Source organism: Gasterosteus aculeatus, chromosome 2, assembly GCF_964276395.1.
Source record: "Gasterosteus aculeatus chromosome 2, fGasAcu3.hap1.1, whole genome shotgun sequence".
Classification (NCBI taxonomy): domain Eukaryota; kingdom Metazoa; phylum Chordata; class Actinopteri; order Perciformes; family Gasterosteidae; genus Gasterosteus; species Gasterosteus aculeatus.
In genome coordinates this window covers 22,480,390-22,493,129 of record NC_135689.1, presented here as the reverse complement: position 1 = coordinate 22,493,129, position 12,740 = coordinate 22,480,390, and the positions used below count along the sequence as shown (strand labels likewise).

Below are 12,740 nucleotides of genomic sequence, written 5' to 3'. Positions count from 1 at the left end.
CTTTTAAAATGTGTCAAAGGTTTTGGAGTTTTGATAATGAAAAAGGAGTCACTTTCTAATGCCTTCTCGATTTCTTCCAGAGAGAGAAATGAAAAAGCTTACGGCACCTGGGATTCCCAGGCGGTCTTCCATCCAAGTACTAACCAGGCCCTACTCTGCTTAGCTTCTGAGATCTGACGAGATCAGGCGGAGCCAGAGAGGTATGGCCGTAAGCAACTGTATGTCCTCTTCCTAATCTTTTAAAATGTGTCAAAGGTTTTGTAGTTTTGACAATGAAATGGAGTCACTTTCTAAGGCCTTCTCTGTGTCTTTTACAGATCGAAATGAAAAAGCTTACAGCACCTGGGATTCCCAGGCGGTCTTCCATCCAAGTACTAACCAGGCCCTACTCTGCTTAGCTTCTGAGATCAGACGAGATCAGGCGGAGCTAGAGAGGTATGGCCGTAAGCAACTGTATGTCCTCTACCTAATCTTTTAAAATGTGTCAAAGGTTTTGGAGTTTTGATAATGAAAAAGGAGTCACTTTCTAAGGCCTTCTCTGTGTCTTTTACAGATCGAAATGAAAAAGCTTACAGCACCTGGGATTCGCAGGCGGTCTTTCATCCAAGTACTAACCAGGCCCTACTCTGCTTAGCTTCTGAGATCAGACGAGATCAGGCGGAGCCAGAGAGGTATGGCCATAAGCAACTGTATGTCCTCTACCTAATCTTTTAAAATGTGTCAAAGGTTTTGTAGTTTTGACAATGAAATGGAGTCACTTTCTAAGGCCTTCTCTGTGTCTTTTACAGATAGAAATGAAAAAGCTTACGGCACCTGGGATTCCCAGGCGGTCTTCCATCCAAGTACTAACCAGGCCCTACTCTGCTTAGCTTCTGAGATCTGACGAGATCAGGCGGAGCCAGAGAGGTATGGCCGTAAGCAACTGTATGTCCTCTACCTAATCTTTTAAAATGTGTCAAAGGTTTTGTAGTTTTGACAATGAAATGGAGTCACTTTCTAAGGCCTTCTCTGTGTCTTTTACAGATCGAAATGAAAAAGCTTACAGCACCTGGGATTCCCAGGCGGTCTTCCATCCAAGTACTAACCAGGCCCTACTCTGCTTAGCTTCTGAGATCAGACGAGATCAGGCGGAGCCAGAGAGGTATGGCCGTAAGCAACTGTATGTCCTCTTCCTAATCTTTTAAAATGTGTCAAAGGTTTTGGAGTTTTGATAATGAAAAAGGAGTCACTTTCTAATGCCTTCTCGATTTCTTCCAGAGAGAGAAATGAAAAAGCTTACGGCACCTGGGATTCCCAGGCGGTCTTCCATCCAAGTACTAACCAGGCCCTACTCTGCTTAGCTTCTGAGATCAGACGAGATCAGGCGGAGCAAGAGAGGTATGGCCGTAAGCAACTGTATGTCCTCTTCCTAATCTTTTAAAATGTGTCAAAGGTTTTGTAGTTTTGACAATGAAATGGAGTCACTTTCTAAGGCCTTCTCTGTGTCTTTTACAGATCGAAATGAAAAAGCTTACAGCACCTGGGATTCCCAGGCGGTCTTCCATCCAAGTACTAACCAGGCCCTACTCTGCTTAGCTTCTGAGATCAGACGAGATCAGGCGGAGCCAGAGAGGTATGGCCGTAAGCAACTGTATGTCCTCTTCCTAATCTTTTAAAATGTGTCAAAGGTTTTGGAGTTTTGATAATGAAAAAGGAGTCACTTTCTAATGCCTTCTCGATTTCTTCCAGAGAGAGAAATGAAAAAGCTTACGGCACCTGGGATTCCCAGGCGGTCTTCCATCCAAGTACTAACCAGGCCCTACTCTGCTTAGCTTCTGAGATCTGACGAGATCAGGCGGAGCCAGAGAGGTATGGCCGTAAGCAACTGTATGTCCTCTTCCTAATCTTTTAAAATGTGTCAAAGGTTTTGTAGTTTTGACAATGAAATGGAGTCACTTTCTAAGGCCTTCTCTGTGTCTTTTACAGATCGAAATGAAAAAGCTTACAGCACCTGGGATTCCCAGGCGGTCTTCCATCCAAGTACTAACCAGGCCCTACTCTGCTTAGCTTCTGAGATCAGACGAGATCAGGCGGAGCCAGAGAGGTATGGCCGTAAGCAACTGTATGTCCTCTACCTAATCTTTTAAAATGTGTCAAAGGTTTTGGAGTTTTGATAATGAAAAAGGAGTCACTTTCTAAGGCCTTCTCTGTGTCTTTTACAGATCGAAATGAAAAAGCTTACAGCACCTGGGATTCGCAGGCGGTCTTTCATCCAAGTACTAACCAGGCCCTACTCTGCTTAGCTTCTGAGATCAGACGAGATCAGGCCGAGCCAGAGAGGTATGGCCGTAAGCAACTGTATGTCCTCTTCCTAATCTTTTAAAATGTGTCAAAGGTTTTGGAGTTTTGATAATGAAAAAGGAGTCACTTTCTAATGCCTTCTCGATTTCTTCCAGAGAGAGAAATGAAAAAGCTTACGGCACCTGGGATTCCCAGGCGGTCTTCCATCCAAGTACTAACCAGGCCCTACTCTGCTTAGCTTCTGAGATCAGACGAGATCAGGCGGAGCCAGAGAGGTATGGCCGTAAGCAACTGTATGTCCTCTACCTAATCTTTTAAAATGTGTCAATGGTTTTGTAGTTTTGACAATGAAATGGAGTCACTTTCTAAGGCCTTCTCTGTGTCTTTTACAGATAGAAATGAAAAAGATTACGGCACCTGGGATTCCCAGGCGGTCTTCCATCCAAGTACTAACCAGGCCCTACTCTGCTTAGCTTCTGAGATCTGACGAGATCAGGCGGAGCCAGAGAGGTATGGCCGTAAGCAACTGTATGTCCTCTACCTAATCTTTTAAAATGTGTCAAAGGTTTTGTAGTTTTGACAATTAAATGGAGTCACTTTCTAAGGCCTTCTCTGTGTCTTTTACAGATCGAAATGAAAAAGCTTACAGCACCTGGGATTCCCAGGCGGCCTTCCATCCAAGTACTAACCAGGCCCTTCTCTGCTTAGCTTCTGAGATCAGACGAGATCAGGCGAAGCCAGAGAGGTATGGCCGTAAGCAACTGTATGTCCTCTTCCTAATATTTTAAAATGTGTCAAAGGTTTTGGAGTTTAGATAATGAAAAAGGAGTCACTTTCTAATGCCTTCTCGATTTCTTCCAGAGAGAGAAATGAAAAAGCTTACGGCACCTGGGATTCCCAGGCGGTCTTCCATCCAAGTACTAACCAGGCCCTACTCTGCTTAGCTTCTGAGATCAGACGAGATCAGGCGGAGCCAGAGAGGTATGGCCGTAAGCAACTGTGTGTCCTCTTCCTAATCTTTTAAAATGTGTCAAAGGTTTGGGAGTTTTGACAATGAAATGGAGTCACTTTCTAAGGCCTTCTCTGTGTCTTTTACAGATCGAAATGAAAAAGCTTACAGCACCTGGGATTCCCAGGCGGTCTTCCATCCAAGTACTAACCAGGCCCTACTCTGCTTAGCTTCTGAGATCAGACGAGATCAGGCGGAGCCAGAGAGGTATGGCCGTAAGCAACTGTATGTCCTCTTCCTAATCTTTTAAAATGTGTCAAAGGTTTTGGAGTTTTGATAATGAAAAAGGAGTCACTTTCTAATGCCTTCTCGATTTCTTCCAGAGAGAGAAATGAAAAAGCTTACGGCACCTGGGATTCCCAGGCGGTCTTCCATCCAAGTACTAACCAGGCCCTACTCTGCTTAGCTTCTGAGATCAGACGAGATCAGGCGGAGCCAGAGAGGTATGGCCGTAAGCAACTGTATGTCCTCTACCTAATCTTTTAAAATGTGTCAAAGGTTTTGTAGTTTTGACAATTAAATGGAGTCACTTTCTAAGGCCTTCTCTGTGTCTTTTACAGATCGAAATGAAAAAGCTTACAGCACCTGGGATTCCCAGGCGGTCTTCCATCCAAGTACTAACCAGGCCCTACTCTGCTTAGCTTCTGAGATCTGACGAGATCAGGCGGAGCCAGAGAGGTATGGCCGTAAGCAACTGTATGTCCTCTACCTAATCTTTTAAAATGTGTCAAAGGTTTTGTAGTTTTGACAATGAAATGGAGTCACTTTCTAAGTTCTTCTCTGTGTCTTTTACAGATCGAAATAAAAAAGCTTACAGCACCTGGGATTCCCAGGCGGTCTTCCATCCAAGTACTAACCAGGCCCTACTCTGCTTAGCTTCTGAGATCAGACGAGATCAGGCGGAGCCAGAGAGGTATGGCCGTAAGCAACTGTATGTCCTCTTCCTAATCTTTTAAAATGTGTCAAAGGTTTTGGAGTTTTGATAATGAAAAAGGAGTCACTTTCTAATGCCTTCTCGATTTCTTCCAGAGAGAGAAATGAAAAAGCTTACGGCACCTGGGATTCCCAGGCGGTCTTCCATCCAAGTACTAACCAGGCCCTACTCTGCTTAGCTTCTGAGATCTGACGAGATCAGGCGGAGCCAGAGAGGTATGGCCGTAAGCAACTGTATGTCCTCTACCTAATCTTTTAAAATGTGTCAAAGGTTTTGTAGTTTTGACAATTAAATGGAGTCACTTTCTAAGGCCTTCTCTGTGTCTTTTACAGATCGAAATTAAAAAGCTTACAGCACCTGGGATTCCCAGGCGGTCTTCCATCCAAGTACTAACCAGGCCCTACTCTGCTTAGCTTCTGAGATCAGACGAGATCAGGCGAAGCCAGAGAGGTATGGCCGTAAGCAACTGTATGTCCTCTTCCTAATATTTTAAAATGTGTCAAAGGTTTTGGAGTTTAGATAATGAAAAAGGAGTCACTTTCTAATGCCTTCTCGATTTCTTCCAGAGAGAGAAATGAAAAAGCTTACGGCACCTGGGATTCCCAGGCGGTCTTCCATCCAAGTACTAACCAGGCCCTACTCTGCTTAGCTTCTGAGATCTGACGAGATCAGGCGGAGCCAGAGAGGTATGGCCGTAAGCAACTGTATGTCCTCTTCCTAATCTTTTAAAATGTGTCAAAGGTTTTGTAGTTTTGACAATGAAATGGAGTCACTTTCTAAGGCCTTCTCTGTGTCTTTTACAGATCGAAATGAAAAAGCTTACAGCACCTGGGATTCCCAGGCGGTCTTCCATCCAAGTACTAACCAGGCCCTACTCTGCTTAGCTTCTGAGATCAGACGAGATCAGGCGGAGCCAGAGAGGTATGGCCGTAAGCAACTGTATGTCCTCTTCCTAATCTTTTAAAATGTGTCAAAGGTTTTGGAGTTTTGATAATGAAAAAGGAGTCACTTTCTAATGCCTTCTCGATTTCTTCCAGAGAGAGAAATGAAAAAGCTTACGGCACCTGGGATTCCCAGGCGGTCTTCCATCCAAGTACTAACCAGGCCCTACTCTGCTTAGCTTCTGAGATCTGACGAGATCAGGCGGAGCCAGAGAGGTATGGCCGTAAGCAACTGTATGTCCTCTTCCTAATCTTTTAAAATGTGTCAAAGGTTTTGTAGTTTTGACAATGAAATGGAGTCACTTTCTAAGGCCTTCTCTGTGTCTTTTACAGATCGAAATGAAAAAGCTTACAGCACCTGGGATTCCCAGGCGGTCTTCCATCCAAGTACTAACCAGGCCCTACTCTGCTTAGCTTCTGAGATCAGACGAGATCAGGCGGAGCCAGAGAGGTATGGCCGTAAGCAACTGTATGTCCTCTACCTAATCTTTTAAAATGTGTCAAAGGTTTTGGAGTTTTGATAATGAAAAAGGAGTCACTTTCTAAGGCCTTCTCTGTGTCTTTTACAGATCGAAATGAAAAAGCTTACAGCACCTGGGATTCGCAGGCGGTCTTTCATCCAAGTACTAACCAGGCCCTACTCTGCTTAGCTTCTGAGATCAGACGAGATCAGGCCGAGCCAGAGAGGTATGGCCGTAAGCAACTGTATGTCCTCTTCCTAATCTTTTAAAATGTGTCAAAGGTTTTGGAGTTTTGATAATGAAAAAGGAGTCACTTTCTAATGCCTTCTCGATTTCTTCCAGAGAGAGAAATGAAAAAGCTTACGGCACCTGGGATTCCCAGGCGGTCTTCCATCCAAGTACTAACCAGGCCCTACTCTGCTTAGCTTCTGAGATCAGACGAGATCAGGCGGAGCCAGAGAGGTATGGCCGTAAGCAACTGTATGTCCTCTACCTAATCTTTTAAAATGTGTCAAAGGTTTTGTAGTTTTGACAATGAAATGGAGTCACTTTCTAAGGCCTTCTCTGTGTCTTTTACAGATCGAAATGAAAAAGCTTACAGCACCTGGGATTCCCAGGCGGTCTTCCATCCAAGTACTAACCAGGCCCTACTCTGCTTAGCTTCTGAGATCAGACGAGATCAGGCGGAGCCAGAGAGGTATGGCCGTAAGCAACTGTATGTCCTCTACCTAATCTTTTAAAATGTGTCAAAGGTTTTGTAGTTTTGACAATGAAATGGAGTCACTTTCTAAGGCCTTCTCTGTGTCTTTTACAGATCGAAATGAAAAAGCTTACAGCACCTGGGATTCCCAGGCGGTCTTCCATCCAAGTACTAACCAGGCCCTACTCTGCTTAGCTTCTGAGATCAGACGAGATCAGGCGGAGCCAGAGAGGTATGGCCGTAAGCAACTGTATGTCCTCTTCCTAATCTTTTAAAATGTGTCAAAGGTTTTGGAGTTTTGATAATGAAAAAGGAGTCACTTTCTAATGCCTTCTCGATTTCTTCCAGAGAGAGAAATGAAAAAGCTTACGGCACCTGGGATTCCCAGGCGGTCTTCCATCCAAGTACTAACCAGGCCCTACTCTGCTTAGCTTCTGAGATCAGACGAGATCAGGCGGAGCCAGAGAGGTATGGCCGTAAGCAACTGTATGTCCTCTACCTAATCTTTTAAAATGTGTCAAAGGTTTTGTAGTTTTGACAATGAAATGGAGTCACTTTCTAAGGCCTTCTCTGTGTCTTTTACAGATAGAAATGAAAAAGATTACGGCACCTGGGATTCCCAGGCGGTCTTCCATCCAAGTACTAACCAGGCCCTACTCTGCTTAGCTTCTGAGATCTGACGAGATCAGGCGGAGCCAGAGAGGTATGGCCGTAAGCAACTGTATGTCCTCTACCTAATCTTTTAAAATGTGTCAAAGGTTTTGTAGTTTTGACAATTAAATGGAGTCACTTTCTAAGGCCTTCTCTGTGTCTTTTACAGATCGAAATGAAAAAGCTTACAGCACCTGGGATTCCCAGGCGGCCTTCCATCCAAGTACTAACCAGGCCCTTCTCTGCTTAGCTTCTGAGATCAGACGAGATCAGGCGAAGCCAGAGAGGTATGGCCGTAAGCAACTGTATGTCCTCTTCCTAATATTTTAAAATGTGTCAAAGGTTTTGGAGTTTAGATAATGAAAAAGGAGTCACTTTCTAATGCCTTCTCGATTTCTTCCAGAGAGAGAAATGAAAAAGCTTACGGCACCTGGGATTCCCAGGCGGTCTTCCATCCAAGTACTAACCAGGCCCTACTCTGCTTAGCTTCTTAGATCTGACGAGATCAGGCGGAGCCAGAGAGGTATGGCCGTAAGCAACTGTATGTCCTCTTCCTAATCTTTTAAAATGTTCCAAAGGTTTTGTAGTTTTGACAATGAAATGGAGTCACTTTCTAAGGCCTTCTCTGTGTCTTTTACAGATCGAAATGAAAAAGCTTACAGCACCTGGGATTCCCAGGCGGTCTTCCATCCAAGTACTAACCAGGCCCTACTCTGCTTAGCTTCTGAGATCAGACGAGATCAGGCGGAGCCAGAGAGGTATGGCCGTAAGCAACTGTGTGTCCTCTTCCTAATCTTTTAAAATGTGTCAAAGGTTTGGGAGTTTTGACAATGAAATGGAGTCACTTTCTAAGGCCTTCTCTGTGTCTTTTACAGATCGAAATGAAAAAGCTTACAGCACCTGGGATTCCCAGGCGGTCTTCCATCCAAGTACTAACCAGGCCCTACTCTGCTTAGCTTCTGAGATCTGACGAGATCAGGCGGAGCCAGAGAGGTATGGCCGTAAGCAACTGTATGTCCTCTTCCTAATCTTTTAAAATGTGTCAAAGGTTTTGTAGTTTTGACAATGAAATGGAGTCACTTTCTAAGGCCTTCTCTGTGTCTTTTACAGATCGAAATGAAAAAGCTTACAGCACCTGGGATTCCCAGGCGGTCTTCCATCCAAGTACTAACCAGGCCCTACTCTGCTTAGCTTCTGAGATCAGACGAGATCAGGCGGAGCCAGAGAGGTATGGCCGTAAGCAACTGTATGTCCTCTTCCTAATCTTTTAAAATGTGTCAAAGGTTTTGGAGTTTTGATAATGAAAAAGGAGTCACTTTCTAATGCCTTCTCGATTTCTTCCAGAGAGAGAAATGAAAAAGCTTACGGCACCTGGGATTCCCAGGCGGTCTTCCATCCAAGTACTAACCAGGCCCTACTCTGCTTAGCTTCTGAGATCAGACGAGATCAGGCGGAGCAAGAGAGGTATGGCCGTAAGCAACTGTATGTCCTCTACCTAATCTTTTAAAATGTGTCAAAGGTTTTGGAGTTTTGATAATGAAAAAGGAGTCACTTTCTAAGGCCTTCTCTGTGTCTTTTACAGATCGAAATGAAAAAGCTTACAGCACCTGGGATTCGCAGGCGGTCTTCCATCCAAGTACTAACCAGGCCCTACTCTGCTTAGCTTCTGAGATCAGACGAGATCAGGCGGAGCCAGAGAGGTATGGCCGTAAGCAACTGTATGTCCTCTTCCTAATCTTTTAAAATGTGTCAAAGGTTTTGGAGTTGTGATAATGAAAAAGGAGTCACTTTCTAATGCCTTCTCGATTTCTTCCAGAGAGAGAAATGAAAAAGCTTACGGCACCTGGGATTCCCAGGCGGTCTTCCATCCAAGTACTAACCAGGCCCTACTCTGCTTAGCTTCTGAGATCTGACGAGATCAGGCGGAGCCAGAGAGGTATGGCCGTAAGCAACTGTATGTCCTCTACCTAATCTTTTAAAATGTGTCAAAGGTTTTGTAGTTTTGACAATTAAATGGAGTCACTTTCTAAGGCCTTTTCTGTGTCTTTTACAGATCGAAATGAAAAAGCTTACAGCACCTGGGATTCCCAGGCGGCCTTCCATCCAAGTACTAACCAGGCCCTACTCTGCTTAGCTTCTGAGATCAGACGAGATCAGGCGGAGCCAGAGAGGTATGGCCGTAAGCAACTGTATGTCCTCTACCTAATCTTTTAAAATGTGTCAAAGGTTTTGTAGTTTTGACAATTAAATGGAGTCACTTTCTAAGGCCTTCTCTGTGTCTTTTACAGATCGAAATGAAAAAGCTTACAGCACCTGGGATTCCCAGGCGGCCTTCCATCCAAGTACTAACCAGGCCCTACTCTGCTTAGCTTCTGAGATCAGACGAGATCAGGCGAAGCCAGAGAGGTATGGCCGTAAGCAACTGTATGTCCTCTTCCTAATATTTTAAAATGTGTCAAAGGTTTTGGAGTTTAGATAATGAAAAAGGAGTCACTTTCTAATGCCTTCTCGATTTCTTCCAGAGAGAGAAATGAAAAAGCTTACGGCACCTGGGATTCCCAGGCGGTCTTCCATCCAAGTACTAACCAGGCCCTACTCTGCTTAGCTTCTGAGATCTGACGAGATCAGGCGGAGCCAGAGAGGTATGGCCGTAAGCAACTGTATGTCCTCTTCCTAATCTTTTAAAATGTGTCAAAGGTTTTGTAGTTTTGACAATGAAATGGAGTCACTTTCTAAGGCCTTCTCTGTGTCTTTTACAGATCGAAATGAAAAAGCTTACAGCACCTGGGATTCCCAGGCGGTCTTCCATCCAAGTACTAACCAGGCCCTACTCTGCTTAGCTTCTGAGATCAGACGAGATCAGGCGGAGCCAGAGAGGTATGGCCGTAAGCAACTGTATGTCCTCTACCTAATCTTTTAAAATGTGTCAAAGGTTTTGGAGTTTTGATAATGAAAAAGGAGTCACTTTCTAAGGCCTTCTCTGTGTCTTTTACAGATCGAAATGAAAAAGCTTACAGCACCTGGGATTCGCAGGCGGTCTTCCATCCAAGTACTAACCAGGCCCTACTCTGCTTAGCTTCTGAGATCAGACGAGATCAGGCCGAGCCAGAGAGGTATGGCCGTAAGCAACTGTATGTCCTCTTCCTAATCTTTTAAAATGTGTCAAAGGTTTTGGAGTTTTGATAATGAAAAAGGAGTCACTTTCTAATGCCTTCTCGATTTCTTCCAGAGAGAGAAATGAAAAAGCTTACGGCACCTGGGATTCCCAGGCGGTCTTCCATCCAAGTACTAACCAGGCCCTACTCTGCTTAGCTTCTGAGATCAGACGAGATCAGGCGGAGCCAGAGAGGTATGGCCGTAAGCAACTGTATGTCCTCTACCTAATCTTTTAAAATGTGTCAAAGGTTTTGTAGTTTTGACAATGAAATGGAGTCACTTTCTAAGGCCTTCTCTGTGTCTTTTACAGATAGAAATGAAAAAGCTTACGGCACCTGGGATTCCCAGGCGGTCTTCCATCCAAGTACTAACCAGGCCCTACTCTGCTTAGCTTCTGAGATCTGACGAGATCAGGCGGAGCCAGAGAGGTATGGCCGTAAGCAACTGTATGTCCTCTTCCTAATATTTTAAAATGTGTCAAAGGTTTTGGAGTTTAGATAATGAAAAAGGAGTCACTTTCTAATGCCTTCTCGATTTCTTCCAGAGAGAGAAATGAAAAAGCTTACGGCACCTGGGATTCCCAGGCGGTCTTCCATCCAAGTACTAACCAGGCCCTACTCTGCTTAGCTTCTGAGATCTGACGAGATCAGGCGGAGCCAGAGAGGTATGGCCGTAAGCAACTGTATGTCCTCTTCCTAATCTTTTAAAATGTGTCAAAGGTTTTGTAGTTTTGACAATGAAATGGAGTCACTTTCTAAGGCCTTCTCTGTGTCTTTTACAGATCGAAATGAAAAAGCTTACAGCACCTGGGATTCCCAGGCGGTCTTCCATCCAAGTACTAACCAGGCCCTACTCTGCTTAGCTTCTGAGATCAGACGAGATCAGGCGGAGCCAGAGAGGTATGGCCGTAAGCAACTGTATGTCCTCTTCCTAATCTTTTAAAATGTGTCAAAGGTTTTGGAGTTTTGATAATGAAAAAGGAGTCACTTTCTAATGCCTTCTCGATTTCTTCCAGAGAGAGAAATGAAAAAGCTTACGGCACCTGGGATTCCCAGGCGGTCTTCCATCCAAGTACTAACCAGGCCCTACTCTGCTTAGCTTCTGAGATCAGACGAGATCAGGCGGAGCAAGAGAGGTATGGCCGTAAGCAACTGTATGTCCTCTTCCTAATCTTTTAAAATGTGTCAAAGGTTTTGTAGTTTTGACAATGAAATGGAGTCACTTTCTAAGGCTTTCTCTGTGTCTTTTACAGATCGAAATGAAAAAGCTTACAGCACCTGGGATTCCCAGGCGGTCTTCCATCCAAGTACTAACCAGGCCCTACTCTGCTTAGCTTCTGAGATCAGACGAGATCAGGCGGAGCCAGAGAGGTATGGCCGTAAGCAACTGTATGTCCTCTTCCTAATCTTTTAAAATGTGTCAAAGGTTTTGGAGTTTTGATAATGAAAAAGGAGTCACTTTCTAATGCCTTCTCGATTTCTTCCAGAGAGAGAAATGAAAAAGCTTACGGCACCTGGGATTCCCAGGCGGTCTTCCATCCAAGTACTAACCAGGCCCTACTCTGCTTAGCTTCTGAGATCTGACGAGATCAGGCGGAGCCAGAGAGGTATGGCCGTAAGCAACTGTATGTCCTCTTCCTAATCTTTTAAAATGTGTCAAAGGTTTTGTAGTTTTGACAATGAAATGGAGTCACTTTCTAAGGCCTTCTCTGTGTCTTTTACAGATCGAAATGAAAAAGCTTACAGCACCTGGGATTCCCAGGCGGTCTTCCATCCAAGTACTAACCAGGCCCTACTCTGCTTAGCTTCTGAGATCAGACGAGATCAGGCGGAGCCAGAGAGGTATGGCCGTAAGCAACTGTATGTCCTCTTCCTAATCTTTTAAAATGTGTCAAAGGTTTTGGAGTTTTGATAATGAAAAAGGAGTCACTTTCTAATGCCTTCTCGATTTCTTCCAGAGAGAGAAATGAAAAAGCTTACGGCACCTGGGATTCCCAGGCGGTCTTCCATCCAAGTACTAACCAGGCCCTACTCTGCTTAGCTTCTGAGATCTGACGAGATCAGGCGGAGCCAGAGAGGTATGGCCGTAAGCAACTGTATGTCCTCTTCCTAATCTTTTAAAATGTGTCAAAGGTTTTGTAGTTTTGACAATGAAATGGAGTCACTTTCTAAGGCCTTCTCTGTGTCTTTTACAGATCGAAATGAAAAAGCTTACAGCACCTGGGATTCCCAGGCGGTCTTCCATCCAAGTACTAACCAGGCCCTACTCTGCTTAGCTTCTGAGATCAGACGAGATCAGGCGGAGCTAGAGAGGTATGGCCGTAAGCAACTGTATGTCCTCTACCTAATCTTTTAAAATGTGTCAAAGGTTTTGGAGTTTTGATAATGAAAAAGGAGTCACTTTCTAAGGCCTTCTCTGTGTCTTTTACAGATCGAAATGAAAAAGCTTACAGCACCTGGGATTCGCAGGCGGTCTTTCATCCAAGTACTAACCAGGCCCTACTCTGCTTAGCTTCTGAGATCAGACGAGATCAGGCCGAGCCAGAGAGGTATGGCCGTAAGCAACTGTATGTCCTCTTCCTAATCTTTTAAAATGTGTCAAAGGTTTT

General features: G+C 44.5%; 51 non-coding genes and 3 pseudogenes across 51 annotated transcripts; all 54 read right to left on the bottom strand.

The window, feature by feature from the left end:
- Positions 1-95: 95 nt before the first annotated feature.
- LOC144397089 (5S ribosomal RNA) lies at positions 96-214 on the bottom strand. Its single transcript, XR_013459234.1, has one exon. It is a non-coding gene; the product is annotated as a 5S ribosomal RNA (ribosomal RNA).
- A 116-nt stretch (positions 215-330) lies between these two features.
- LOC144398705 (5S ribosomal RNA) lies at positions 331-449 on the bottom strand. Its single transcript, XR_013460852.1, has one exon. It is a non-coding gene; the product is annotated as a 5S ribosomal RNA (ribosomal RNA).
- Positions 450-566: 117 nt separating this feature from the next.
- On the bottom strand, positions 567-685 carry LOC144399754 (5S ribosomal RNA). The gene has a single exon (XR_013461900.1). It is a non-coding gene; the product is annotated as a 5S ribosomal RNA (ribosomal RNA).
- Positions 686-801: 116 nt separating this feature from the next.
- Positions 802-920, bottom strand: LOC144397078 (5S ribosomal RNA). The gene has a single exon (XR_013459223.1). It is a non-coding gene; the product is annotated as a 5S ribosomal RNA (ribosomal RNA).
- A 116-nt stretch (positions 921-1,036) lies between these two features.
- LOC144396328 (5S ribosomal RNA) lies at positions 1,037-1,155 on the bottom strand. The gene has a single exon (XR_013458474.1). It is a non-coding gene; the product is annotated as a 5S ribosomal RNA (ribosomal RNA).
- A 117-nt stretch (positions 1,156-1,272) lies between these two features.
- LOC144397247 (5S ribosomal RNA) lies at positions 1,273-1,391 on the bottom strand. Its single transcript, XR_013459392.1, has one exon. It is a non-coding gene; the product is annotated as a 5S ribosomal RNA (ribosomal RNA).
- A 116-nt stretch (positions 1,392-1,507) lies between these two features.
- Positions 1,508-1,626, bottom strand: LOC144396327 (5S ribosomal RNA). Its single transcript, XR_013458473.1, has one exon. It is a non-coding gene; the product is annotated as a 5S ribosomal RNA (ribosomal RNA).
- Positions 1,627-1,743: 117 nt separating this feature from the next.
- LOC144397067 (5S ribosomal RNA) lies at positions 1,744-1,862 on the bottom strand. The gene has a single exon (XR_013459212.1). It is a non-coding gene; the product is annotated as a 5S ribosomal RNA (ribosomal RNA).
- A 116-nt stretch (positions 1,863-1,978) lies between these two features.
- LOC144396326 (5S ribosomal RNA) lies at positions 1,979-2,097 on the bottom strand. Its single transcript, XR_013458472.1, has one exon. It is a non-coding gene; the product is annotated as a 5S ribosomal RNA (ribosomal RNA).
- A 117-nt stretch (positions 2,098-2,214) lies between these two features.
- Positions 2,215-2,333, bottom strand: LOC144399826 (5S ribosomal RNA; annotated as a pseudogene).
- A 117-nt stretch (positions 2,334-2,450) lies between these two features.
- LOC144401695 (5S ribosomal RNA) lies at positions 2,451-2,569 on the bottom strand. Its single transcript, XR_013463630.1, has one exon. It is a non-coding gene; the product is annotated as a 5S ribosomal RNA (ribosomal RNA).
- A 116-nt stretch (positions 2,570-2,685) lies between these two features.
- On the bottom strand, positions 2,686-2,804 carry LOC144397119 (5S ribosomal RNA). Its single transcript, XR_013459264.1, has one exon. It is a non-coding gene; the product is annotated as a 5S ribosomal RNA (ribosomal RNA).
- A 116-nt stretch (positions 2,805-2,920) lies between these two features.
- Positions 2,921-3,039, bottom strand: LOC144398960 (5S ribosomal RNA). The gene has a single exon (XR_013461106.1). It is a non-coding gene; the product is annotated as a 5S ribosomal RNA (ribosomal RNA).
- Positions 3,040-3,156: 117 nt separating this feature from the next.
- Positions 3,157-3,275, bottom strand: LOC144401694 (5S ribosomal RNA). The gene has a single exon (XR_013463629.1). It is a non-coding gene; the product is annotated as a 5S ribosomal RNA (ribosomal RNA).
- Positions 3,276-3,391: 116 nt separating this feature from the next.
- Positions 3,392-3,510, bottom strand: LOC144396325 (5S ribosomal RNA). The gene has a single exon (XR_013458471.1). It is a non-coding gene; the product is annotated as a 5S ribosomal RNA (ribosomal RNA).
- Positions 3,511-3,627: 117 nt separating this feature from the next.
- Positions 3,628-3,746, bottom strand: LOC144401693 (5S ribosomal RNA). Its single transcript, XR_013463628.1, has one exon. It is a non-coding gene; the product is annotated as a 5S ribosomal RNA (ribosomal RNA).
- A 116-nt stretch (positions 3,747-3,862) lies between these two features.
- Positions 3,863-3,981, bottom strand: LOC144389934 (5S ribosomal RNA). The gene has a single exon (XR_013453978.1). It is a non-coding gene; the product is annotated as a 5S ribosomal RNA (ribosomal RNA).
- A 116-nt stretch (positions 3,982-4,097) lies between these two features.
- LOC144396324 (5S ribosomal RNA) lies at positions 4,098-4,216 on the bottom strand. Its single transcript, XR_013458470.1, has one exon. It is a non-coding gene; the product is annotated as a 5S ribosomal RNA (ribosomal RNA).
- Positions 4,217-4,333: 117 nt separating this feature from the next.
- LOC144397056 (5S ribosomal RNA) lies at positions 4,334-4,452 on the bottom strand. Its single transcript, XR_013459201.1, has one exon. It is a non-coding gene; the product is annotated as a 5S ribosomal RNA (ribosomal RNA).
- A 116-nt stretch (positions 4,453-4,568) lies between these two features.
- On the bottom strand, positions 4,569-4,687 carry LOC144392195 (5S ribosomal RNA). The gene has a single exon (XR_013455587.1). It is a non-coding gene; the product is annotated as a 5S ribosomal RNA (ribosomal RNA).
- Positions 4,688-4,804: 117 nt separating this feature from the next.
- LOC144397043 (5S ribosomal RNA) lies at positions 4,805-4,923 on the bottom strand. Its single transcript, XR_013459188.1, has one exon. It is a non-coding gene; the product is annotated as a 5S ribosomal RNA (ribosomal RNA).
- A 116-nt stretch (positions 4,924-5,039) lies between these two features.
- LOC144396323 (5S ribosomal RNA) lies at positions 5,040-5,158 on the bottom strand. Its single transcript, XR_013458469.1, has one exon. It is a non-coding gene; the product is annotated as a 5S ribosomal RNA (ribosomal RNA).
- A 117-nt stretch (positions 5,159-5,275) lies between these two features.
- Positions 5,276-5,394, bottom strand: LOC144397031 (5S ribosomal RNA). The gene has a single exon (XR_013459177.1). It is a non-coding gene; the product is annotated as a 5S ribosomal RNA (ribosomal RNA).
- A 116-nt stretch (positions 5,395-5,510) lies between these two features.
- On the bottom strand, positions 5,511-5,629 carry LOC144396322 (5S ribosomal RNA). Its single transcript, XR_013458468.1, has one exon. It is a non-coding gene; the product is annotated as a 5S ribosomal RNA (ribosomal RNA).
- Positions 5,630-5,746: 117 nt separating this feature from the next.
- Positions 5,747-5,865, bottom strand: LOC144399824 (5S ribosomal RNA; annotated as a pseudogene).
- A 117-nt stretch (positions 5,866-5,982) lies between these two features.
- LOC144401692 (5S ribosomal RNA) lies at positions 5,983-6,101 on the bottom strand. Its single transcript, XR_013463627.1, has one exon. It is a non-coding gene; the product is annotated as a 5S ribosomal RNA (ribosomal RNA).
- Positions 6,102-6,217: 116 nt separating this feature from the next.
- LOC144396321 (5S ribosomal RNA) lies at positions 6,218-6,336 on the bottom strand. Its single transcript, XR_013458467.1, has one exon. It is a non-coding gene; the product is annotated as a 5S ribosomal RNA (ribosomal RNA).
- A 116-nt stretch (positions 6,337-6,452) lies between these two features.
- Positions 6,453-6,571, bottom strand: LOC144396319 (5S ribosomal RNA). The gene has a single exon (XR_013458465.1). It is a non-coding gene; the product is annotated as a 5S ribosomal RNA (ribosomal RNA).
- Positions 6,572-6,688: 117 nt separating this feature from the next.
- On the bottom strand, positions 6,689-6,807 carry LOC144401690 (5S ribosomal RNA). The gene has a single exon (XR_013463625.1). It is a non-coding gene; the product is annotated as a 5S ribosomal RNA (ribosomal RNA).
- Positions 6,808-6,923: 116 nt separating this feature from the next.
- Positions 6,924-7,042, bottom strand: LOC144397118 (5S ribosomal RNA). Its single transcript, XR_013459263.1, has one exon. It is a non-coding gene; the product is annotated as a 5S ribosomal RNA (ribosomal RNA).
- A 116-nt stretch (positions 7,043-7,158) lies between these two features.
- On the bottom strand, positions 7,159-7,277 carry LOC144398959 (5S ribosomal RNA). Its single transcript, XR_013461105.1, has one exon. It is a non-coding gene; the product is annotated as a 5S ribosomal RNA (ribosomal RNA).
- Positions 7,278-7,394: 117 nt separating this feature from the next.
- Positions 7,395-7,513, bottom strand: LOC144399280 (5S ribosomal RNA). Its single transcript, XR_013461425.1, has one exon. It is a non-coding gene; the product is annotated as a 5S ribosomal RNA (ribosomal RNA).
- A 116-nt stretch (positions 7,514-7,629) lies between these two features.
- Positions 7,630-7,748, bottom strand: LOC144396318 (5S ribosomal RNA). The gene has a single exon (XR_013458464.1). It is a non-coding gene; the product is annotated as a 5S ribosomal RNA (ribosomal RNA).
- Positions 7,749-7,864: 116 nt separating this feature from the next.
- Positions 7,865-7,983, bottom strand: LOC144389933 (5S ribosomal RNA). The gene has a single exon (XR_013453977.1). It is a non-coding gene; the product is annotated as a 5S ribosomal RNA (ribosomal RNA).
- Positions 7,984-8,099: 116 nt separating this feature from the next.
- On the bottom strand, positions 8,100-8,218 carry LOC144396317 (5S ribosomal RNA). Its single transcript, XR_013458463.1, has one exon. It is a non-coding gene; the product is annotated as a 5S ribosomal RNA (ribosomal RNA).
- A 117-nt stretch (positions 8,219-8,335) lies between these two features.
- LOC144397246 (5S ribosomal RNA) lies at positions 8,336-8,454 on the bottom strand. Its single transcript, XR_013459391.1, has one exon. It is a non-coding gene; the product is annotated as a 5S ribosomal RNA (ribosomal RNA).
- Positions 8,455-8,571: 117 nt separating this feature from the next.
- On the bottom strand, positions 8,572-8,690 carry LOC144398220 (5S ribosomal RNA). Its single transcript, XR_013460367.1, has one exon. It is a non-coding gene; the product is annotated as a 5S ribosomal RNA (ribosomal RNA).
- A 117-nt stretch (positions 8,691-8,807) lies between these two features.
- Positions 8,808-8,926, bottom strand: LOC144397020 (5S ribosomal RNA). Its single transcript, XR_013459166.1, has one exon. It is a non-coding gene; the product is annotated as a 5S ribosomal RNA (ribosomal RNA).
- Positions 8,927-9,042: 116 nt separating this feature from the next.
- On the bottom strand, positions 9,043-9,161 carry LOC144398324 (5S ribosomal RNA). Its single transcript, XR_013460471.1, has one exon. It is a non-coding gene; the product is annotated as a 5S ribosomal RNA (ribosomal RNA).
- Positions 9,162-9,277: 116 nt separating this feature from the next.
- On the bottom strand, positions 9,278-9,396 carry LOC144398255 (5S ribosomal RNA). The gene has a single exon (XR_013460402.1). It is a non-coding gene; the product is annotated as a 5S ribosomal RNA (ribosomal RNA).
- A 117-nt stretch (positions 9,397-9,513) lies between these two features.
- Positions 9,514-9,632, bottom strand: LOC144397009 (5S ribosomal RNA). Its single transcript, XR_013459155.1, has one exon. It is a non-coding gene; the product is annotated as a 5S ribosomal RNA (ribosomal RNA).
- Positions 9,633-9,748: 116 nt separating this feature from the next.
- LOC144396316 (5S ribosomal RNA) lies at positions 9,749-9,867 on the bottom strand. The gene has a single exon (XR_013458462.1). It is a non-coding gene; the product is annotated as a 5S ribosomal RNA (ribosomal RNA).
- A 117-nt stretch (positions 9,868-9,984) lies between these two features.
- Positions 9,985-10,103, bottom strand: LOC144399705 (5S ribosomal RNA). Its single transcript, XR_013461851.1, has one exon. It is a non-coding gene; the product is annotated as a 5S ribosomal RNA (ribosomal RNA).
- Positions 10,104-10,220: 117 nt separating this feature from the next.
- Positions 10,221-10,339, bottom strand: LOC144401689 (5S ribosomal RNA). Its single transcript, XR_013463624.1, has one exon. It is a non-coding gene; the product is annotated as a 5S ribosomal RNA (ribosomal RNA).
- Positions 10,340-10,455: 116 nt separating this feature from the next.
- Positions 10,456-10,574, bottom strand: LOC144396998 (5S ribosomal RNA). Its single transcript, XR_013459144.1, has one exon. It is a non-coding gene; the product is annotated as a 5S ribosomal RNA (ribosomal RNA).
- Positions 10,575-10,691: 117 nt separating this feature from the next.
- On the bottom strand, positions 10,692-10,810 carry LOC144396987 (5S ribosomal RNA). Its single transcript, XR_013459133.1, has one exon. It is a non-coding gene; the product is annotated as a 5S ribosomal RNA (ribosomal RNA).
- A 116-nt stretch (positions 10,811-10,926) lies between these two features.
- On the bottom strand, positions 10,927-11,045 carry LOC144396315 (5S ribosomal RNA). Its single transcript, XR_013458461.1, has one exon. It is a non-coding gene; the product is annotated as a 5S ribosomal RNA (ribosomal RNA).
- A 117-nt stretch (positions 11,046-11,162) lies between these two features.
- LOC144397245 (5S ribosomal RNA) lies at positions 11,163-11,281 on the bottom strand. Its single transcript, XR_013459390.1, has one exon. It is a non-coding gene; the product is annotated as a 5S ribosomal RNA (ribosomal RNA).
- Positions 11,282-11,397: 116 nt separating this feature from the next.
- On the bottom strand, positions 11,398-11,516 carry LOC144396314 (5S ribosomal RNA). The gene has a single exon (XR_013458460.1). It is a non-coding gene; the product is annotated as a 5S ribosomal RNA (ribosomal RNA).
- A 117-nt stretch (positions 11,517-11,633) lies between these two features.
- Positions 11,634-11,752, bottom strand: LOC144396976 (5S ribosomal RNA). Its single transcript, XR_013459122.1, has one exon. It is a non-coding gene; the product is annotated as a 5S ribosomal RNA (ribosomal RNA).
- A 116-nt stretch (positions 11,753-11,868) lies between these two features.
- LOC144396313 (5S ribosomal RNA) lies at positions 11,869-11,987 on the bottom strand. The gene has a single exon (XR_013458459.1). It is a non-coding gene; the product is annotated as a 5S ribosomal RNA (ribosomal RNA).
- Positions 11,988-12,104: 117 nt separating this feature from the next.
- On the bottom strand, positions 12,105-12,223 carry LOC144396965 (5S ribosomal RNA). The gene has a single exon (XR_013459111.1). It is a non-coding gene; the product is annotated as a 5S ribosomal RNA (ribosomal RNA).
- A 116-nt stretch (positions 12,224-12,339) lies between these two features.
- LOC144398704 (5S ribosomal RNA) lies at positions 12,340-12,458 on the bottom strand. The gene has a single exon (XR_013460851.1). It is a non-coding gene; the product is annotated as a 5S ribosomal RNA (ribosomal RNA).
- A 117-nt stretch (positions 12,459-12,575) lies between these two features.
- LOC144399823 (5S ribosomal RNA) lies at positions 12,576-12,694 on the bottom strand (annotated as a pseudogene).
- Between the last annotated feature and the right edge of the window lie 46 nt (positions 12,695-12,740).